At 48.4% G+C, this 20,071-nt stretch overlaps 30 non-coding genes across 30 annotated transcripts; all 30 read left to right on the plus strand.

Moving 5' to 3' along the window:
* Window positions 1–136: 136 nt before the first annotated feature.
* On the plus strand, window positions 137–257 carry LOC130618964 (U5 spliceosomal RNA). The gene has a single exon (XR_008979707.1). It is a non-coding gene; the product is annotated as a U5 spliceosomal RNA (small nuclear RNA).
* Window positions 258–806: 549 nt separating this feature from the next.
* Window positions 807–927, plus strand: LOC130618965 (U5 spliceosomal RNA). Its single transcript, XR_008979708.1, has one exon. It is a non-coding gene; the product is annotated as a U5 spliceosomal RNA (small nuclear RNA).
* A 549-nt stretch (window positions 928–1,476) lies between these two features.
* Window positions 1,477–1,597, plus strand: LOC130618966 (U5 spliceosomal RNA). The gene has a single exon (XR_008979709.1). It is a non-coding gene; the product is annotated as a U5 spliceosomal RNA (small nuclear RNA).
* Window positions 1,598–2,145: 548 nt separating this feature from the next.
* LOC130618967 (U5 spliceosomal RNA) lies at window positions 2,146–2,266 on the plus strand. Its single transcript, XR_008979710.1, has one exon. It is a non-coding gene; the product is annotated as a U5 spliceosomal RNA (small nuclear RNA).
* A 549-nt stretch (window positions 2,267–2,815) lies between these two features.
* Window positions 2,816–2,936, plus strand: LOC130619653 (U5 spliceosomal RNA). The gene has a single exon (XR_008980391.1). It is a non-coding gene; the product is annotated as a U5 spliceosomal RNA (small nuclear RNA).
* Window positions 2,937–3,485: 549 nt separating this feature from the next.
* LOC130618968 (U5 spliceosomal RNA) lies at window positions 3,486–3,606 on the plus strand. The gene has a single exon (XR_008979712.1). It is a non-coding gene; the product is annotated as a U5 spliceosomal RNA (small nuclear RNA).
* A 549-nt stretch (window positions 3,607–4,155) lies between these two features.
* On the plus strand, window positions 4,156–4,276 carry LOC130618969 (U5 spliceosomal RNA). Its single transcript, XR_008979713.1, has one exon. It is a non-coding gene; the product is annotated as a U5 spliceosomal RNA (small nuclear RNA).
* A 549-nt stretch (window positions 4,277–4,825) lies between these two features.
* Window positions 4,826–4,946, plus strand: LOC130618970 (U5 spliceosomal RNA). The gene has a single exon (XR_008979714.1). It is a non-coding gene; the product is annotated as a U5 spliceosomal RNA (small nuclear RNA).
* A 549-nt stretch (window positions 4,947–5,495) lies between these two features.
* LOC130618972 (U5 spliceosomal RNA) lies at window positions 5,496–5,616 on the plus strand. The gene has a single exon (XR_008979716.1). It is a non-coding gene; the product is annotated as a U5 spliceosomal RNA (small nuclear RNA).
* Window positions 5,617–6,165: 549 nt separating this feature from the next.
* On the plus strand, window positions 6,166–6,286 carry LOC130619850 (U5 spliceosomal RNA). The gene has a single exon (XR_008980587.1). It is a non-coding gene; the product is annotated as a U5 spliceosomal RNA (small nuclear RNA).
* Window positions 6,287–6,834: 548 nt separating this feature from the next.
* On the plus strand, window positions 6,835–6,955 carry LOC130618973 (U5 spliceosomal RNA). Its single transcript, XR_008979717.1, has one exon. It is a non-coding gene; the product is annotated as a U5 spliceosomal RNA (small nuclear RNA).
* Window positions 6,956–7,504: 549 nt separating this feature from the next.
* On the plus strand, window positions 7,505–7,625 carry LOC130619851 (U5 spliceosomal RNA). The gene has a single exon (XR_008980588.1). It is a non-coding gene; the product is annotated as a U5 spliceosomal RNA (small nuclear RNA).
* A 549-nt stretch (window positions 7,626–8,174) lies between these two features.
* On the plus strand, window positions 8,175–8,295 carry LOC130619928 (U5 spliceosomal RNA). Its single transcript, XR_008980664.1, has one exon. It is a non-coding gene; the product is annotated as a U5 spliceosomal RNA (small nuclear RNA).
* A 549-nt stretch (window positions 8,296–8,844) lies between these two features.
* On the plus strand, window positions 8,845–8,964 carry LOC130619707 (U5 spliceosomal RNA). The gene has a single exon (XR_008980445.1). It is a non-coding gene; the product is annotated as a U5 spliceosomal RNA (small nuclear RNA).
* A 550-nt stretch (window positions 8,965–9,514) lies between these two features.
* LOC130619852 (U5 spliceosomal RNA) lies at window positions 9,515–9,635 on the plus strand. Its single transcript, XR_008980589.1, has one exon. It is a non-coding gene; the product is annotated as a U5 spliceosomal RNA (small nuclear RNA).
* A 549-nt stretch (window positions 9,636–10,184) lies between these two features.
* On the plus strand, window positions 10,185–10,305 carry LOC130618975 (U5 spliceosomal RNA). Its single transcript, XR_008979718.1, has one exon. It is a non-coding gene; the product is annotated as a U5 spliceosomal RNA (small nuclear RNA).
* A 548-nt stretch (window positions 10,306–10,853) lies between these two features.
* Window positions 10,854–10,974, plus strand: LOC130619853 (U5 spliceosomal RNA). The gene has a single exon (XR_008980591.1). It is a non-coding gene; the product is annotated as a U5 spliceosomal RNA (small nuclear RNA).
* A 549-nt stretch (window positions 10,975–11,523) lies between these two features.
* Window positions 11,524–11,644, plus strand: LOC130618976 (U5 spliceosomal RNA). Its single transcript, XR_008979719.1, has one exon. It is a non-coding gene; the product is annotated as a U5 spliceosomal RNA (small nuclear RNA).
* Window positions 11,645–12,192: 548 nt separating this feature from the next.
* LOC130618977 (U5 spliceosomal RNA) lies at window positions 12,193–12,313 on the plus strand. Its single transcript, XR_008979720.1, has one exon. It is a non-coding gene; the product is annotated as a U5 spliceosomal RNA (small nuclear RNA).
* A 549-nt stretch (window positions 12,314–12,862) lies between these two features.
* On the plus strand, window positions 12,863–12,983 carry LOC130619854 (U5 spliceosomal RNA). Its single transcript, XR_008980592.1, has one exon. It is a non-coding gene; the product is annotated as a U5 spliceosomal RNA (small nuclear RNA).
* Window positions 12,984–13,532: 549 nt separating this feature from the next.
* LOC130618978 (U5 spliceosomal RNA) lies at window positions 13,533–13,653 on the plus strand. Its single transcript, XR_008979721.1, has one exon. It is a non-coding gene; the product is annotated as a U5 spliceosomal RNA (small nuclear RNA).
* A 548-nt stretch (window positions 13,654–14,201) lies between these two features.
* On the plus strand, window positions 14,202–14,322 carry LOC130618979 (U5 spliceosomal RNA). The gene has a single exon (XR_008979723.1). It is a non-coding gene; the product is annotated as a U5 spliceosomal RNA (small nuclear RNA).
* A 548-nt stretch (window positions 14,323–14,870) lies between these two features.
* Window positions 14,871–14,991, plus strand: LOC130618980 (U5 spliceosomal RNA). Its single transcript, XR_008979724.1, has one exon. It is a non-coding gene; the product is annotated as a U5 spliceosomal RNA (small nuclear RNA).
* A 549-nt stretch (window positions 14,992–15,540) lies between these two features.
* Window positions 15,541–15,660, plus strand: LOC130619751 (U5 spliceosomal RNA). Its single transcript, XR_008980489.1, has one exon. It is a non-coding gene; the product is annotated as a U5 spliceosomal RNA (small nuclear RNA).
* A 550-nt stretch (window positions 15,661–16,210) lies between these two features.
* Window positions 16,211–16,331, plus strand: LOC130618981 (U5 spliceosomal RNA). The gene has a single exon (XR_008979725.1). It is a non-coding gene; the product is annotated as a U5 spliceosomal RNA (small nuclear RNA).
* Window positions 16,332–16,880: 549 nt separating this feature from the next.
* On the plus strand, window positions 16,881–17,001 carry LOC130618982 (U5 spliceosomal RNA). The gene has a single exon (XR_008979726.1). It is a non-coding gene; the product is annotated as a U5 spliceosomal RNA (small nuclear RNA).
* Window positions 17,002–17,550: 549 nt separating this feature from the next.
* LOC130619752 (U5 spliceosomal RNA) lies at window positions 17,551–17,670 on the plus strand. The gene has a single exon (XR_008980490.1). It is a non-coding gene; the product is annotated as a U5 spliceosomal RNA (small nuclear RNA).
* A 550-nt stretch (window positions 17,671–18,220) lies between these two features.
* Window positions 18,221–18,341, plus strand: LOC130618984 (U5 spliceosomal RNA). Its single transcript, XR_008979728.1, has one exon. It is a non-coding gene; the product is annotated as a U5 spliceosomal RNA (small nuclear RNA).
* A 549-nt stretch (window positions 18,342–18,890) lies between these two features.
* On the plus strand, window positions 18,891–19,011 carry LOC130618986 (U5 spliceosomal RNA). Its single transcript, XR_008979729.1, has one exon. It is a non-coding gene; the product is annotated as a U5 spliceosomal RNA (small nuclear RNA).
* A 548-nt stretch (window positions 19,012–19,559) lies between these two features.
* On the plus strand, window positions 19,560–19,680 carry LOC130619934 (U5 spliceosomal RNA). The gene has a single exon (XR_008980671.1). It is a non-coding gene; the product is annotated as a U5 spliceosomal RNA (small nuclear RNA).
* The last annotated feature ends 391 nt before the right edge of the window (window positions 19,681–20,071 follow it).

Consider the following 20,071-nt stretch of genomic DNA (forward strand, 5'->3'; position numbering starts at 1 on the left):
AGTCCTTGTGTCAAGTCTACACCTCACGATGCAGCACCTTTTAAGCGTCCTCTACGAACGGACACACTGGCAAGCGGCACACCACAAGCAAAGGTTAAGTCGGCTCGAAGGCACAACAGGTCGCGCCGACTTACGACAACTCTGGGCTTTCTTCAGTTCACGCACAAATCTTTCGCCTTTTACTAAAGATTTCCGTGGAGAAGGCCAAAACGATGAGTATATAGACGATTTTTCTACTGTCTCGCTTCGGCGGGACGATCACTAGTCTAAATGAAAAAACGTGCAGGAGGCCATACGCGGGCCTATCTCTCATCTCGCTCACAGAGACTTGGTAAGCACGGTCCACTCAATGGCTTTCCAAATGCGAAGAGTGAAGGCCGCAGACGGCAGGGGTTGAGCCAAGGGCCTTTCGGCCGTATCCCGCTCACAAGTTTTTTTTTTTTTTTTAGCAGAATAATACATACGAGCTAATCAAAATCGGCTCGAGGAAAGAAATAAAGTTCAGAGACAACCAAAGGAGTCGAACTGCAGTAGAAACAAACTAGATGTAACGCAAGCCACTAGTACGACGTATTGCCTACAGGGACCACACTCTCCGAGACAGCGAACGCAACTTCCTAGTGATTCACGCGAACGCACTCAACTAGGTGATGTAGATCAGAAAGGTGAAAGTCCTTGTGTCAAGTCTACACCTCACGATGCAGCACCTTTTAAGCGTCCTCTACGAACGGACACACTGGCAAGCGGCACACCACAAGCAAAGGTTAAGTCGGCTCGAAGGCACAACACGTCGCGCCGACTTACGACAACTCTGGGCTTTCTTCAGTTCACGCACAAATCTTTCGCCTTTTACTAAAGATTTCCGTGGAGAAGGCCAAAACGATGAGTATATAGACGATTTTTCTACTGTCTCGCTTCGGCGGGACGATCACTAGTCTAAATGAAAAAACGTGCAGGAGGCCATACGCGGGCCTATCTCTCATCTCGCTCACAGAGACTTGGTAAGCACGGTCCACTCAATGGCTTTCCAAATGCGAAGAGTGAAGGCCGCAGACGGCAGGGGTTGAGCCAAGGGCCTTTCGGCCGTATCCCGCTCACAAGTTTTTTTTTTTTTTTTAGCAGAATATTACATACGAGCTAATCAAAATCGGCTCGAGGAAAGAAATAAAGTTCAGAGACAACCAAAGGAGTCGAACTGCAGTAGAAACAAACTAGATGTAACGCAAGCCACTAGTACGACGTATTGCCTACAGGGACCACACTCTCCGAGACAGCGAACGCAACTTCCTAGTGATTCACGCGAACGCACTCAACTAGGTGATGTAGATCAGAAAGGTGAAAGTCCTTGTGTCAAGTCTACACCTCACGATGCAGCACCTTTTAAGCGTCCTCTACGAACGGACACACTGGCAAGCGGCACACCACAAGCAAAGGTTAAGTCGGCTCGAAGGCACAACAGGTCGCGCCGACTTACGACAACTCTGGGCTTTCTTCAGTTCACGCACAAATCTTTCGCCTTTTACTAAAGATTTCCGTGGAGAAGGCCAAAACGATGAGTATATAGACGATTTTTCTACTGTCTCGCTTCGGCGGGACGATCACTAGTCTAAATGAAAAAACGTGCAGGAGGCCATACGCGGGCCTATCTCTCATCTCGCTCACAGAGACTTGGTAAGCACGGTCCACTCAATGGCTTTCCAAATGCGAAGAGTGAAGGCCGCAGACGGCAGGGGTTGAGCCAAGGGCCTTTCGGCCGTATCGCGCTCACAAGTTTTTTTTTTTTTTTAGCAGAATAATACATACGAGCTAATCAAAATCGGCTCGAGGAAAGAAATAAAGTTCAGAGACAACCAAAGGAGTCGAACTGCAGTAGAAACAAACTAGATGTAACGCAAGCCACTAGTACGACGTATTGCCTACAGGGACCACACTCTCCGAGACAGCGAACGCAACTTCCTAGTGATTCACGCGAACGCACTCAACTAGGTGATGTAGATCAGAAAGGTGAAAGTCCTTGTGTCAAGTCTACACCTCACGATGCAGCACCTTTTAAGCGTCCTCTACGAACGGACACACTGGCAAGCGGCACACCACAAGCAAAGGTTAAGTCGGCTCGAAGGCACAACAGGTCGCGCCGACTTACGACAACTCTGGGCTTTCTTCAGTTCACGCACAAATCTTTCGCCTTTTACTAAAGATTTCCGTGGAGAAGGCCAAAACGATGAGTATATAGACGATTTTTCTACTGTCTCGCTTCGGCGGGACGATCACTAGTCTAAATGAAAAAACGTGCAGGAGGCCATACGCGGGCCTATCTCTCATCTCGCTCACAGAGACTTGGTAAGCACGGTCCACTCAATGGCTTTCCAAATGCGAAGAGTGAAGGCCGCAGACGGCAGGGGTTGAGCCAAGGGCCTTTCGGCCGTATCCCGCTCACAAGTTTTTTTTTTTTTTTTAGCAGAATAATACATACGAGCTAATCAAAATCGGCTCGAGGAAAGAAATAAAGTTCAGAGACAACCAAAGGAGTCGAACTGCAGTAGAAACAAACTAGATGTAACGCAAGCCACTAGTACGACGTATTGCCTACAGGGACCACACTCTCCGAGACAGCGAACGCAACTTCCTAGTGATTCACGCGAACGCACTCAACTAGGTGATGTAGATCAGAAAGGTGAAAGTCCTTGTGTCAAGTCTACACCTCACGATGCAGCACCTTTTAAGCGTCCTCTACGAACGGACACACTGGCAAGCGGCACACCACAAGCAAAGGTTAAGTCGGCTCGAAGGCACAACAGGTCGCGCCGACTTACGACAACTCTGGGCTTTCTTCAGTTCACGCACAAATCTTTCGCCTTTTACTAAAGATTTCCGTGGAGAAGGCCAAACCGATGAGTATATAGACGATTTTTCTACTGTCTCGCTTCGGCGGGACGATCACTAGTCTAAATGAAAAAACGTGCAGGAGGCCATACGCGGGCCTATCTCTCATCTCGCTCACAGAGACTTGGTAAGCACGGTCCACTCAATGGCTTTCCAAATGCGAAGAGTGAAGGCCGCAGACGGCAGGGGTTGAGCCAAGGGCCTTTCGGCCGTATCCCGCTCACAAGTTTTTTTTTTTTTTTTAGCAGAATAATACATACGAGCTAATCAAAATCGGCTCGAGGAAAGAAATAAAGTTCAGAGACAACCAAAGGAGTCGAACTGCAGTAGAAACAAACTAGATGTAACGCAAGCCACTAGTACGACGTATTGCCTACAGGGACCACACTCTCCGAGACAGCGAACGCAACTTCCTAGTGATTCACGCGAACGCACTCAACTAGGTGATGTAGATCAGAAAGGTGAAAGTCCTTGTGTCAAGTCTACACCTCACGATGCAGCACCTTTTAAGCGTCCTCTACGAACGGACACACTGGCAAGCGGCACACCACAAGCAAAGGTTAAGTCGGCTCGAAGGCACAACAGGTCGCGCCGACTTACGACAACTCTGGGCTTTCTTCAGTTCACGCACAAATCTTTCGCCTTTTACTAAAGATTTCCGTGGAGAAGGCCAAAACGATGAGTATATAGACGATTTTTCTACTGTCTCGCTTCGGCGGGACGATCACTAGTCTAAATGAAAAAACGTGCAGGAGGCCATACGCGGGCCTATCTCTCATCTCGCTCACAGAGACTTGGTAAGCACGGTCCACTCAATGGCTTTCCAAATGCGAAGAGTGAAGGCCGCAGACGGCAGGGGTTGAGCCAAGGGCCTTTCGGCCGTATCCCGCTCACAAGTTTTTTTTTTTTTTTTAGCAGAATAATACATACGAGCTAATCAAAATCGGCTCGAGGAAAGAAATAAAGTTCAGAGACAACCAAAGGAGTCGAACTGCAGTAGAAACAAACTAGATGTAACGCAAGCCACTAGTACGACGTATTGCCTACAGGGACCACACTCTCCGAGACAGCGAACGCAACTTCCTAGTGATTCACGCGAACGCACTCAACTAGGTGATGTAGATCAGAAAGGTGAAAGTCCTTGTGTCAAGTCTACACCTCACGATGCAGCACCTTTTAAGCGTCCTCTACGAACGGACACACTGGCAAGCGGCACACCACAAGCAAAGGTTAAGTCGGCTCGAAGGCACAACAGGTCGCGCCGACTTACGACAACTCTGGGCTTTCTTCAGTTCACGCACAAATCTTTCGCCTTTTACTAAAGATTTCCGTGGAGAAGGCCAAAACGATGAGTATATAGACGATTTTTCTACTGTCTCGCTTCGGCGGGACGATCACTAGTCTAAATGAAAAAACGTGCAGGAGGCCATACGCGGGCCTATCTCTCATCTCGCTCACAGAGACTTGGTAAGCACGGTCCACTCAATGGCTTTCCAAATGCGAAGAGTGAAGGCCGCAGACGGCAGGGGTTGAGCCAAGGGCCTTTCGGCCGTATCCCGCTCACAAGTTTTTTTTTTTTTTTTAGCAGAATAATACATACGAGCTAATCAAAATCGGCTCGAGGAAAGAAATAAAGTTCAGAGACAACCAAAGGAGTCGAACTGCAGTAGAAACAAACTAGATGTAACGCAAGCCACTAGTACGACGTATTGCCTACAGGGACCACACTCTCCGAGACAGCGAACGCAACTTCCTAGTGATTCACGCGAACGCACTCAACTAGGTGATGTAGATCAGAAAGGTGAAAGTCCTTGTGTCAAGTCTACACCTCACGATGCAGCACCTTTTAAGCGTCCTCTACGAACGGACACACTGGCAAGCGGCACACCACAAGCAAAGGTTAAGTCGGCTCGAAGGCACAACAGGTCGCGCCGACTTACGACAACTCTGGGCTTTCTTCAGTTCACGCACAAATCTTTCGCCTTTTACTAAAGATTTCCGTGGAGAAGGCCAAAACGATGAGTATATAGACGATTTTTCTACTGTCTCGCTTCGGCGGGACGATCACTAGTCTAAATGAAAAAACGTGCAGGAGGCCATACGCGGGCCTATCTCTCATCTCGCTCACAGAGACTTGGTAAGCACGGTCCACTCAATGGCTTTCCAAATGCGAAGAGTGAAGGCCGCAGACGGCAGGGGTTGAGCCAAGGGCCTTTCGGCCGTATCCCGCTCACAAGTTTTTTTTTTTTTTTTAGCAGAATAATACATACGAGCTAATCAAAATCGGCTCGAGGAAAGAAATAAAGTTCAGAGACAACCAAAGGAGTCGAACTGCAGTAGAAACAAACTAGATGTAACGCAAGCCACTAGTACGACGTATTGCCTACAGGGACCACACTCTCCGAGACAGCGAACGCAACTTCCTAGTGATTCACGCGAACGCACTCAACTAGGTGATGTAGATCAGAAAGGTGAAAGTCCTTGTGTCAAGTCTACACCTCACGATGCAGCACCTTTTAAGCGTCCTCTACGAACGGACACACTGGCAAGCGGCACACCACAAGCAAAGGTTAAGTCGGCTCGAAGGCACAACAGGTCGCGCCGACTTACGACAACTCTGGGCTTTCTTCAGTTCACGCACAAATCTTTCGCCTTTTACTAAAGATTTCCGTGGAGAAGGCCAAAACGATGAGTATATAGACGATTTTTCTACTGTCTCGCTTCGGCGGGACGATCACTAGTCTAAATGAAAAAACGTGCAGGAGGCCATACGCGGGCCTATCTCTCATCTCGCTCACAGAGACTTGGTAAGCACGGTCCACTCAATGGCTTTCCAAATGCGAAGAGTGAAGGCCGCAGACGGCAGGGGTTGAGCCAAGGGCCTTTCGGCCGTATCCCGCTCACAAGTTTTTTTTTTTTTTTTAGCAGAATAATACATACGAGCTAATCAAAATCGGCTCGAGGAAAGAAATAAAGTTCAGAGACAACCAAAGGAGTCGAACTGCAGTAGAAACAAACTAGATGTAACGCAAGCCACTAGTACGACGTATTGCCTACAGGGACCACACTCTCCGAGACAGCGAACGCAACTTCCTAGTGATTCACGCGAACGCACTCAACTAGGTGATGTAGATCAGAAAGGTGAAAGTCCTTGTGTCAAGTCTACACCTCACGATGCAGCACCTTTTAAGCGTCCTCTACGAACGGACACACTGGCAAGCGGCACACCACAAGCAAAGGTTAAGTCGGCTCGAAGGCACAACAGGTCGCGCCGACTTACGACAACACTGGGCTTTCTTCAGTTCACGCACAAATCTTTCGCCTTTTACTAAAGATTTCCGTGGAGAAGGCCAAAACGATGAGTATATAGACGATTTTTCTACTGTCTCGCTTCGGCGGGACGATCACTAGTCTAAATGAAAAAACGTGCAGGAGGCCATACGCGGGCGTATCTCTCATCTCGCTCACAGAGACTTGGTAAGCACGGTCCACTCAATGGCTTTCCAAATGCGAAGAGTGAAGGCCGCAGACGGCAGGGGTTGAGCCAAGGGCCTTTCGGCCGTATCCCGCTCACAAGTTTTTTTTTTTTTTTAGCAGAATAATACATACGAGCTAATCAAAATCGGCTCGAGGAAAGAAATAAAGTTCAGAGACAACCAAAGGAGTCGAACTGCAGTAGAAACAAACTAGATGTAACGCAAGCCACTAGTACGACGTATTGCCTACAGGGACCACACTCTCCGAGACAGCGAACGCAACTTCCTAGTGATTCACGCGAACGCACTCAACTAGGTGATGTAGATCAGAAAGGTGAAAGTCCTTGTGTCAAGTCTACACCTCACGATGCAGCACCTTTTAAGCGTCCTCTACGAACGGACACACTGGCAAGCGGCACACCACAAGCAAAGGTTAAGTCGGCTCGAAGGCACAACAGGTCGCGCCGACTTACGACAACTCTGGGCTTTCTTCAGTTCACGCACAAATCTTTCGCCTTTTACTAAAGATTTCCGTGGAGAAGGCCAAAACGATGAGTATATAGACGATTTTTCTACTGTCTCGCTTCGGCGGGACGATCACTAGTCTAAATGAAAAAACGTGCAGGAGGCCATACGCGGGCCTATCTCTCATCTCGCTCACAGAGACTTGGTAAGCACGGTCCACTCAATGGCTTTCCAAATGCGAAGAGTGAAGGCCGCAGACGGCAGGGGTTGAGCCAAGGGCCTTTCGGCCGTATCCCGCTCACAAGTTTTTTTTTTTTTTTTAGCAGAATAATACATACGAGCTAATCAAAATCGGCTCGAGGAAAGAAATAAAGTTCAGAGACAACCAAAGGAGTCGAACTGCAGTAGAAACAAACTAGATGTAACGCAAGCCACTAGTACGACGTATTGCCTACAGGGACCACACTCTCCGAGACAGCGAACGCAACTTCCTAGTGATTCACGCGAACGCACTCAACTAGGTGATGTAGATCAGAAAGGTGAAAGTCCTTGTGTCAAGTCTACACCTCACGATGCAGCACCTTTTAAGCGTCCTCTACGAACGGACACACTGGCAAGCGGCACACCACAAGCAAAGGTTAAGTCGGCTCGAAGGCACAACAGGTCGCGCCGACTTACGACAACACTGGGCTTTCTTCAGTTCACGCACAAATCTTTCGCCTTTTACTAAAGATTTCCGTGGAGAAGGCCAAAACGATGAGTATATAGACGATTTTTCTACTGTCTCGCTTCGGCGGGACGATCACTAGTCTAAATGAAAAAACGTGCAGGAGGCCATACGCGGGCCTATCTCTCATCTCGCTCACAGAGACTTGGTAAGCACGGTCCACTCAATGGCTTTCCAAATGCGAAGAGTGAAGGCCGCAGACGGCAGGGGTTGAGCCAAGGGCCTTTCGGCCGTATCCCGCTCACAAGTTTTTTTTTTTTTTTTAGCAGAATAATACATACGAGCTAATCAAAATCGGCTCGAGGAAAGAAATAAAGTTCAGAGACAACCAAAGGAGTCGAACTGCAGTAGAAACAAACTAGATGTAACGCAAGCCACTAGTACGACGTATTGCCTACAGGGACCACACTCTCCGAGACAGCGAACGCAACTTCCTAGTGATTCACGCGAACGCACTCAACTAGGTGATGTAGATCAGAAAGGTGAAAGTCCTTGTGTCAAGTCTACACCTCACGATGCAGCACCTTTTAAGCGTCCTCTACGAACGGACACACTGGCAAGCGGCACACCACAAGCAAAGGTTAAGTCGGCTCGAAGGCACAACAGGTCGCGCCGACTTACGACAACACTGGGCTTTCTTCAGTTCACGCACAAATCTTTCGCTTTTTACTAAAGATTTCCGTGGAGAAGGCCAAAACGATGAGTATATAGACGATTTTTCTACTGTCTCGCTTCGGCGGGACGATCACTAGTCTAAATGAAAAAACGTGCAGGAGGCCATACGCGGGCCTATCTCTCATCTCGCTCACAGAGACTTGGTAAGCACGGTCCACTCAATGGCTTTCCAAATGCGAAGAGTGAAGGCCGCAGACGGCAGGGGTTGAGCCAAGGGCCTTTCGGCCGTATCCCGCTCACAAGTTTTTTTTTTTTTTTTAGCAGAATAATACATACGAGCTAATCAAAATCGGCTCGAGGAAAGAAATAAAGTTCAGAGACAACCAAAGGAGTCGAACTGCAGTAGAAACAAACTAGATGTAACGCAAGCCACTAGTACGACGTATTGCCTACAGGGACCACACTCTCCGAGACAGCGAACGCAACTTCCTAGTGATTCACGCGAACGCACTCAACTAGGTGATGTAGATCAGAAAGGTGAAAGTCCTTGTGTCAAGTCTACACCTCACGATGCAGCACCTTTTAAGCGTCCTCTACGAACGGACACACTGGCAAGCGGCACACCACAAGCAAAGGTTAAGTCGGCTCGAAGGCACAACAGGTCGCGCCGACTTACGACAACTCTGGGCTTTCTTCAGTTCACGCACAAATCTTTCGCCTTTTACTAAAGATTTCCGTGGAGAAGGCCAAAACGATGAGTATATAGACGATTTTTCTACTGTCTCGCTTCGGCGGGATGATCACTAGTCTAAATGAAAAAAGGTGCAGGAGGCCATACGCGGGCCTATCTCTCATCTCGCTCACAGAGACTTGGTAAGCACGGTCCACTCAATGGCTTTCCAAATGCGAAGAGTGAAGGCCGCAGACGGCAGGGGTTGAGCCAAGGGCCTTTCGGCCGTATCCCGCTCACAAGTTTTTTTTTTTTTTTTAGCAGAATAATACATACGAGCTAATCAAAATCGGCTCGAGGAAAGAAATAAAGTTCAGAGACAACCAAAGGAGTCGAACTGCAGTAGAAACAAACTAGATGTAACGCAAGCCACTAGTACGACGTATTGCCTACAGGGACCACACTCTCCGAGACAGCGAACGCAACTTCCTAGTGATTCACGCGAACGCACTCAACTAGGTGATGTAGATCAGAAAGGTGAAAGTCCTTGTGTCAAGTCTACACCTCACGATGCAGCACCTTTTAAGCGTCCTCTACGAACGGACACACTGGCAAGCGGCACACCACAAGCAAAGGTTAAGTCGGCTCGAAGGCACAACAGGTCGCGCCGACTTACGACAACACTGGGCTTTCTTCAGTTCACGCACAAATCTTTCGCCTTTTACTAAAGATTTCCGTGGAGAAGGCCAAAACGATGAGTATATAGACGATTTTTCTACTGTCTCGCTTCGGCGGGACGATCACTAGTCTAAATGAAAAAACGTGCAGGAGGCCATACGCGGGCCTATCTCTCATCTCGCTCACAGAGACTTGGTAAGCACGGTCCACTCAATGGCTTTCCAAATGCGAAGAGTGAAGGCCGCAGACGGCAGGGGTTGAGCCAAGGGCCTTTCGGCCGTATCCCGCTCACAAGTTTTTTTTTTTTTTTTAGCAGAATAATACATACGAGCTAATCAAAATCGGCTCGAGGAAAGAAATAAAGTTCAGAGACAACCAAAGGAGTCGAACTGCAGTAGAAACAAACTAGATGTAACGCAAGCCACTAGTACGACGTATTGCCTACAGGGACCACACTCTCCGAGACAGCGAACGCAACTTCCTAGTGATTCACGCGAACGCGCTCAACTAGGTGATGTAGATCAGAAAGGTGAAAGTCCTTGTGTCAAGTCTACACCTCACGATGCAGCACCTTTTAAGCGTCCTCTACGAACGGACACACTGGCAAGCGGCACACCACAAGCAAAGGTTAAGTCGGCTCGAAGGCACAACAGGTCGCGCCGACTTACGACAACTCTGGGCTTTCTTCAGTTCACGCACAAATCTTTCGCCTTTTACTAAAGATTTCCGTGGAGAAGGCCAAAACGATGAGTATATAGACGATTTTTCTACTGTCTCGCTTCGGCGGGACGATCACTAGTCTAAATGAAAAAACGTGCAGGAGGCCATACGCGGGCCTATCTCTCATCTCGCTCACAGAGACTTGGTAAGCACGGTCCACTCAATGGCTTTCCAAATGCGAAGAGTGAAGGCCGCAGACGGCAGGGGTTGAGCCAAGGGCCTTTCGGCCGTATCCCGCTCACAAGTTTTTTTTTTTTTTTAGCAGAATAATACATACGAGCTAATCAAAATCGGCTCGAGGAAAGAAATAAAGTTCAGAGACAACCAAAGGAGTCGAACTGCAGTAGAAACAAACTAGATGTAACGCAAGCCACTAGTACGACGTATTGCCTACAGGGACCACACTCTCCGAGACAGCGAACGCAACTTCCTAGTGATTCACGCGAACGCACTCAACTAGGTGATGTAGATCAGAAAGGTGAAAGTCCTTGTGTCAAGTCTACACCTCACGATGCAGCACCTTTTAAGCGTCCTCTACGAACGGACACACTGGCAAGCGGCACACCACAAGCAAAGGTTAAGTCGGCTCGAAGGCACAACAGGTCGCGCCGACTTACGACAACACTGGGCTTTCTTCAGTTCACGCACAAATCTTTCGCCTTTTACTAAAGATTTCCGTGGAGAAGGCCAAAACGATGAGTATATAGACGATTTTTCTACTGTCTCGCTTCGGCGGGACGATCACTAGTCTAAATGAAAAAACGTGCAGGAGGCCATACGCGGGCCTATCTCTCATCTCGCTCACAGAGACTTGGTAAGCACGGTCCACTCAATGGCTTTCCAAATGCGAAGAGTGAAGGCCGCAGACGGCAGGGGTTGAGCCAAGGGCCTTTCGGCCGTATCCCGCTCACAAGTTTTTTTTTTTTTTTTAGCAGAATAATACATACGAGCTAATCAAAATCGGCTCGAGGAAAGAAATAAAGTTCAGAGACAACCAAAGGAGTCGAACTGCAGTAGAAACAAACTAGATGTAACGCAAGCCACTAGTACGACGTATTGCCTACAGGGACCACACTCTCCGAGACAGCGAACGCAACTTCCTAGTGATTCACGCGAACGCACTCAACTAGGTGATGTAGATCAGAAAGGTGAAAGTCCTTGTGTCAAGTCTACACCTCACGATGCAGCACCTTTTAAGCGTCCTCTACGAACGGACACACTGGCAAGCGGCACACCACAAGCAAAGGTTAAGTCGGCTCGAAGGCACAACAGGTCGCGCCGACTTACGACAACTCTGGGCTTTCTTCAGTTCACGCACAAATCTTTCGCCTTTTACTAAAGATTTCCGTGGAGAAGGCCAAAACGATGAGTATATAGACGATTTTTCTACTGTCTCGCTTCGGCGGGACGATCACTAGTCTAAATGAAAAAACGTGCAGGAGGCCATACGCGGGCCTATCTCTCATCTCGCTCACAGAGACTTGGTAAGCACGGTCCACTCAATGGCTTTCCAAATGCGAAGAGTGAAGGCCGCAGACGGCAGGGGTTGAGCCAAGGGCCTTTCGGCCGTATCCCGCTCACAAGTTTTTTTTTTTTTTTAGCAGAATAATACATACGAGCTAATCAAAATCGGCTCGAGGAAAGAAATAAAGTTCAGAGACAACCAAAGGAGTCGAACTGCAGTAGAAACAAACTAGATGTAACGCAAGCCACTAGTACGACGTATTGCCTACAGGGACCACACTCTCCGAGACAGCGAACGCAACTTCCTAGTGATTCACGCGAACGCACTCAACTAGGTGATGTAGATCAGAAAGGTGAAAGTCCTTGTGTCAAGTCTACACCTCACGATGCAGCACCTTTTAAGCGTCCTCTACGAACGGACACACTGGCAAGCGGCACACCACAAGCAAAGGTTAAGTCGGCTCGAAGGCACAACAGGTCGCGCCGACTTACGACAACTCTGGGCTTTCTTCAGTTCACGCACAAATCTTTCGCCTTTTACTAAAGATTTCCGTGGAGAAGGCCAAAACGATGAGTATATAGACGATTTTTCTACTGTCTCGCTTCGGCGGGACGATCACTAGTCTAAATGAAAAAACGTGCAGGAGGCCATACGCGGGCCTATCTCTCATCTCGCTCACAGAGACTTGGTAAGCACGGTCCACTCAATGGCTTTCCAAATGCGAAGAGTGAAGGCCGCAGACGGCAGGGGTTGAGCCAAGGGCCTTTCGGCCGTATCCCGCTCACAAGTTTTTTTTTTTTTTTTAGCAGAATAATACATACGAGCTAATCAAAATCGGCTCGAGGAAAGAAATAAAGTTCAGAGACAACCAAAGGAGTCGAACTGCAGTAGAAACAAACTAGATGTAACGCAAGCCACTAGTACGACGTATTGCCTACAGGGACCACACTCTCCGAGACAGCGAACGCAACTTCCTAGTGATTCACGCGAACGCACTCAACTAGGTGATGTAGATCAGAAAGGTGAAAGTCCTTGTGTCAAGTCTACACCTCACGATGCAGCACCTTTTAAGCGTCCTCTACGAACGGACACACTGGCAAGCGGCACACCACAAGCAAAGGTTAAGTCGGCTCGAAGGCACAACAGGTCGCGCCGACTTACGACAACACTGGGCTTTCTTCAGTTCACGCACAAATCTTTCGCCTTTTACTAAAGATTTCCGTGGAGAAGGCCAAAACGATGAGTATATAGACGATTTTTCTACTGTCTCGCTTCGGCGGGACGATCACTAGTCTAAATGAAAAAACGTGCAGGAGGCCATACGCGGGCCTATCTCTCATCTCGCTCACAGAGACTTGGTAAGCACGGTCCACTCAATGGCTTTCCAAATGCGAAGAGTGAAGGCCGCAGACGGCAGGGGTTGAGCCAAGGGCCTTTCGGCCGTATCCCGCTCACAAGTTTTTTTTTTTTTTTTAGCAGAATAATACATACGAGCTAATCAAAATCGGCTCGAGGAAAGAAATAAAGTTCAGAGACAACCAAAGGAGTCGAACTGCAGTAGAAACAAACTAGATGTAACGCAAGCCACTAGTACGACGTATTGCCTACAGGGACCACACTCTCCGAGACAGCGAACGCAACTTCCTAGTGATTCACGCGAACGCACTCAACTAGGTGATGTAGATCAGAAAGGTGAAAGTCCTTGTGTCAAGTCTACACCTCACGATGCAGCACCTTTTAAGCGTCCTCTACGAACGGACACACTGGCAAGCGGCACACCACAAGCAAAGGTTAAGTCGGCTCGAAGGCACAACAGGTCGCGCCGACTTACGACAACTCTGGGCTTTCTTCAGTTCACGCACAAATCTTTCGCCTTTTACTAAAGATTTCCGTGGAGAAGGCCAAAACGATGAGTATATAGACGATTTTTCTACTGTCTCGCTTCGGCGGGACGATCACTAGTCTAAATGAAAAAACGTGCAGGAGGCCATACGCGGGCCTATCTCTCATCTCGCTCACAGAGACTTGGTAAGCACGGTCCACTCAATGGCTTTCCAAATGCGAAGAGTGAAGGCCGCAGACGGCAGGGGTTGAGCCAAGGGCCTTTCGGCCGTATCCCGCTCACAAGTTTTTTTTTTTTTTTAGCAGAATAATACATACGAGCTAATCAAAATCGGCTCGAGGAAAGAAATAAAGTTCAGAGACAACCAAAGGAGTCGAACTGCAGTAGAAACAAACTAGATGTAACGCAAGCCACTAGTACGACGTATTGCCTACAGGGACCACACTCTCCGAGACAGCGAACGCAACTTCCTAGTGATTCACGCGAACGCACTCAACTAGGTGATGTAGATCAGAAAGGTGAAAGTCCTTGTGTCAAGTCTACACCTCACGATGCAGCACCTTTTAAGCGTCCTCTACGAACGGACACACTGGCAAGCGGCACACCACAAGCAAAGGTTAAGTCGGCTCGAAGGCACAACAGGTCGCGCCGACTTACGACAACTCTGGGCTTTCTTCAGTTCACGCACAAATCTTTCGCCTTTTACTAAAGATTTCCGTGGAGAAGGCCAAAACGATGAGTATATAGACGATTTTTCTACTGTCTCGCTTCGGCGGGACGATCACTAGTCTAAATGAAAAAACGTGCAGGAGGCCATACGCGGGCCTATCTCTCATCTCGCTCACAGAGACTTGGTAAGCACGGTCCACTCAATGGCTTTCCAAATGCGAAGAGTGAAGGCCGCAGACGGCAGGGGTTGAGCCAAGGGCCTTTCGGCCGTATCCCGCTCACAAGTTTTTTTTTTTTTTTAGCAGAATAATACATACGAGCTAATCAAAATCGGCTCGAGGAAAGAAATAAAGTTCAGAGACAACCAAAGGAGTCGAACTGCAGTAGAAACAAACTAGATGTAACGCAAGCCACTAGTACGACGTATTGCCTACAGGGACCACACTCTCCGAGACAGCGAACGCAACTTCCTAGTGATTCACGCGAACGCACTCAACTAGGTGATGTAGATCAGAAAGGTGAAAGTCCTTGTGTCAAGTCTACACCTCACGATGCAGCACCTTTTAAGCGTCCTCTACGAACGGACACACTGGCAAGCGGCACACCACAAGCAAAGGTTAAGTCGGCTCGAAGGCACAACAGGTCGCGCCGACTTACGACAACTCTGGGCTTTCTTCAGTTCACGCACAAATCTTTCGCCTTTTACTAAAGATTTCCGTGGAGAAGGCCAAAACGATGAGTATATAGACGATTTTTCTACTGTCTCGCTTCGGCGGGACGATCACTAGTCTAAATGAAAAAACGTGCAGGAGGCCATACGCGGGCCTATCTCTCATCTCGCTCACAGAGACTTGGTAAGCACGGTCCACTCAATGGCTTTCCAAATGCGAAGAGTGAAGGCCGCAGACGGCAGGGGTTGAGCCAAGGGCCTTTCGGCCGTATCCCGCTCACAAGTTTTTTTTTTTTTTTTAGCAGAATAATACATACGAGCTAATCAAAATCGGCTCGAGGAAAGAAATAAAGTTCAGAGACAACCAAAGGAGTCGAACTGCAGTAGAAACAAACTAGATGTAACGCAAGCCACTAGTACGACGTATTGCCTACAGGGACCACACTCTCCGAGACAGCGAACGCAACTTCCTAGTGATTCACGCGAACGCACTCAACTAGGTGATGTAGATCAGAAAGGTGAAAGTCCTTGTGTCAAGTCTACACCTCACGATGCAGCACCTTTTAAGCGTCCTCTACGAACGGACACACTGGCAAGCGGCACACCACAAGCAAAGGTTAAGTCGGCTCGAAGGCACAACAGGTCGCGCCGACTTACGACAACTCTGGGCTTTCTTCAGTTCACGCACAAATCTTTCGCCTTTTACTAAAGATTTCCGTGGAGAAGGCCAAAACGATGAGTATATAGACGATTTTTCTACTGTCGCGCTTCGGCGGGACGATCACTAGTCTAAATGAAAAAACGTGCAGGAGGCCATACGCGGGCCTATCTCTCATCTCGCTCACAGAGACTTGGTAAGCACGGTCCACTCAATGGCTTTCCAAATGCGAAGAGTGAAGGCCGCAGACGGCAGGGGTTGAGCCAAGGGCCTTTCGGCCGTATCCCGCTCACAAGTTTTTTTTTTTTTTTTAGCAGAATAATACATACGAGCTAATCAAAATCGGCTCGAGGAAAGAAATAAAGTTCAGAGACAACCAAAGGAGTCGAACTGCAGTAGAAACAAACTAGATGTAACGCAAGCCACTAGTACGACGTATTGCCTACAGGGACCACACTCTCCGAGACAGCGAACGCAACTTCCTAGTGATTCACGCGAACGCACTCAACTAGGTGATGTAGATCAGAAAGGTGAAAGTCCTTGTGTCAAGTCTACACCTCACGATGCAGCACCTTTTAAGCGTCCTCTACGAACGGACACACTGGCAAGCGGCACACCACAAGCAAAGGTTAAGTCGGCTCGAAGGCACAACAGGTCGCGCCGACTTACGACAACTCTGGGCTTTCTTCAGTTCACGCACAAATCTTTCGCCTTTTACTAAAGATTTCCGTGGAGAAGGCCAAAACGATGAGTATATAGACGATTTTTCTACTGTCTCGCTTCGGCGGGACGATCACTAGTCTAAATGAAAAAACGTGCAGGAGGCCATACGCGGGCCTATCTCTCATCTCGCTCACAGAGACTTGGTAAGCACGGTCCACTCAATGGCTTTCCAAATGCGAAGAGTGAAGGCCGCAGACGGCAGGGGTTGAGCCAAGGGCCTTTCGGCCGTATCCCGCTCACAAGTTTTTTTTTTTTTTTTAGCAGAATAATACATACGAGCTAATCAAAATCGGCTCGAGGAAAGAAATAAAGTTCAGAGACAACCAAAGGAGTCGAACTGCAGTAGAAACAAACTAGATGTAACGCAAGCCACTAGTACGACGTATTGCCTACAGGGACCACACTCTCCGAGACAGCGAACGCAACTTCCTAGTGATTCACGCGAACGCACTCAACTAGGTGATGTAGATCAGAAAGGTGAAAGTCCTTGTGTCAAGTCTACACCTCACGATGCAGCACCTTTTAAGCGTCCTCTACGAACGGACACACTGGCAAGCGGCACACCACAAGCAAAGGTTAAGTCGGCTCGAAGGCACAACAGGTCGCGCCGACTTACGACAACTCTGGGCTTTCTTCAGTTCACGCACAAATCTTTCGCCTTTTACTAAAGATTTCCGTGGAGAAGGCCAAAACGATGAGTATATAGACGATTTTTCTACTGTCTCGCTTCGGCGGGACGATCACTAGTCTAAATGAAAAAACGTGCAGGAGGCCATACGCGGGCCTATCTCTCATCTCGCTCACAGAGACTTGGTAAGCACGGTCCACTCAATGGCTTTCCAAATGCGAAGAGTGAAGGCCGCAGACGGCAGGGGTTGAGCCAAGGGCCTTTCGGCCGTATCCCGCTCACAAGTTTTTTTTTTTTTTTTAGCAGAATAATACATACGAGCTAATCAAAATCGGCTCGAGGAAAGAAATAAAGTTCAGAGACAACCAAAGGAGTCGAACTGCAGTAGAAACAAACTAGATGTAACGCAAGCCACTAGTACGACGTATTGCCTACAGGGACCACACTCTCCGAGACAGCGAACGCAACTTCCTAGTGATTCACGCGAACGCACTCAACTAGGTGATGTAGATCAGAAAGGTGAAAGTCCTTGTGTCAAGTCTACACCTCACGATGCAGCACCTTTTAAGCGTCCTCTACGAACGGACACACTGGCAAGCGGCACACCACAAGCAAAGGTTAAGTCGGCTCGAAGGCACAACAGGTCGCGCCGACTTACGACAACTCTGGGCTTTCTTCAGTTCACGCACAAATCTTTCGCCTTTTACTAAAGATTTCCGTGGAGAAGGCCAAAACGATGAGTATATAGACGATTTTTCTACTGTCGCGCTTCGGCGGGACGATCACTAGTCTAAATGAAAAAACGTGCAGGAGGCCATACGCGGGCCTATCTCTCATCTCGCTCACAGAGACTTGGTAAGCACGGTCCACTCAATGGCTTTCCAAATGCGAAGAGTGAAGGCCGCAGACGGCAGGGGTTGAGCCAAGGGCCTTTCGGCCGTATCCCGCTCACAAGTTTTTTTTTTTTTTTTAGCAGAATAATACATACGAGCTAATCAAAATCGGCTCGAGGAAAGAAATAAAGTTCAGAGACAACCAAAGGAGTCGAACTGCAGTAGAAACAAACTAGATGTAACGCAAGCCACTAGTACGACGTATTGCCTACAGGGACCACACTCTCCGAGACAGCGAACGCAACTTCCTAGTGATTCACGCGAACGCACTCAACTAGGTGATGTAGATCAGAAAGGTGAAAGTCCTTGTGTCAAGTCTACACCTCACGATGCAGCACCTTTTAAGCGTCCTCTACGAACGGACACACTGGCAAGCGGCACACCACAAGCAAAGGTTAAGTCGGCTCGAAGGCACAACAGGTCGCGCCGACTTACGACAACTCTGGGCTTTCTTCAGTTCACGCACAAATCTTTCGCCTTTTACTAAAGATTTCCGTGGAGAAGGCCAAAACGATGAGTATATAGACGATTTTTCTACTGTCTCGCTTCGGCGGGACGATCACTAGTCTAAATGAAAAAACGTGCAGGAGGCCATACGCGGGCCTATCTCTCATCTCGCTCACAGAGACTTGGTAAGCACGGTCCACTCAATGGCTTTCCAAATGCGAAGAGTGAAGGCCGCAGACGGCAGGGGTTGAGCCAAGGGCCTTTCGGCCGTATCCCGCTCACAAGTTTTTTTTTTTTTTTTAGCAGAATAATACATACGAGCTAATCAAAATCGGCTCGAGGAAAGAAATAAAGTTCAGAGACAACCAAAGGAGTCGAACTGCAGTAGAAACAAACTAGATGTAACGCAAGCCACTAGTACGACGTATTGCCTACAGGGACCACACTCTCCGAGACAGCGAACGCAACTTCCTAGTGATTCACGCGAACGCACTCAACTAGGTGATGTAGATCAGAAAGGTGAAAGTCCTTGTGTCAAGTCTACACCTCACGATGCAGCACCTTTTAAGCGTCCTCTACGAACGGACACACTGGCAAGCGGCACACCACAAGCAAAGGTTAAGTCGGCTCGAAGGCACAACAGGTCGCGCCGACTTACGACAACTCTGGGCTTTCTTCAGTTCACGCACAAATCTTTCGCCTTTTACTAAAGATTTCCGTGGAGAAGGCCAAAACGATGAGTATATAGACGATTTTTCTACTGTCTCGCTTCGGCGGGACGATCACTAGTCTAAATGAAAAAACGTGCAGGAGGCCATACGCGGGCCTATCTCTCATCTCGCTCACAGAGACTTGGTAAGCACGGTCCACTCAATGGCTTTCCAAATGCGAAGAGTGAAGGCCGCAGACGGCAGGGGTTGAGCCAAGGGCCTTTCGACCGTATCCCGCTCACAAGTTTTTTTTTTTTTTTAGCAGAATAATACATACGAGCTAATCAAAATCGGCTCGAGGAAAGAAATAAAGTTCAGAGACAACCAAAGGAGTCGAACTGCAGTAGAAACAAACTAGATGTAACGCAAGCCACTAGTACGACGTATTGCCTACAGGGACCACACTCTCCGAGACAGCGAACGCAACTTCCTAGTGATTCACGCGAACGCACTCAACTAGGTGATGTAGATCAGAAAGGTGAAAGTCCTTGTGTCAAGTCTACACCTCACGATGCAGCACCTTTTAAGCGTCCTCTACGAACGGACACACTGGCAAGCGGCACACCACAAGCAAAGGTTAAGTCGGCTCGAAGGCACAACAGGTCGCGCCGACTTACGACAACACTGGGCTGTCTTCAGTTCACGCACAAATCTTTCGCCTTTTACTAAAGATTTCCGTGGAGAAGGCCAAAACGATGAGTATATAGACGATTTTTCTACTGTCTCGCTTCGGCGGGACGATCACTAGTCTAAATGAAAAAACGTGCAGGAGGCCATACGCGGGCCTATCTCTCATCTCGCTCACAGAGACTTGGTAAGCACGGTCCACTCAATGGCTTTCCAAATGCGAAGAGTGAAGGCCGCAGACGGCAGGGGTTGAGCCAAGGGCCTTTCGGCCGTATCCCGCTCACAAGTTTTTTTTTTTTTTTTAGCAGAATAATACATACGAGCTAATCAAAATCGGCTCGAGGAAAGAAATAAAGTTCAGAGACAACCAAAGGAGTCGAACTGCAGTAGAAACAAACTAGATGTAACGCAAGCCACTAGTACGACGTATTGCCTACAGGGACCACACTCTCCGAGACAGCGAACGCAACTTCCTAGTGATTCACGCGAACGCACTCAACTAGG

Source organism: Hydractinia symbiolongicarpus, chromosome 11, assembly GCF_029227915.1.
Source record: "Hydractinia symbiolongicarpus strain clone_291-10 chromosome 11, HSymV2.1, whole genome shotgun sequence".
NCBI lineage: Eukaryota > Metazoa > Cnidaria > Hydrozoa > Anthoathecata > Hydractiniidae > Hydractinia > Hydractinia symbiolongicarpus.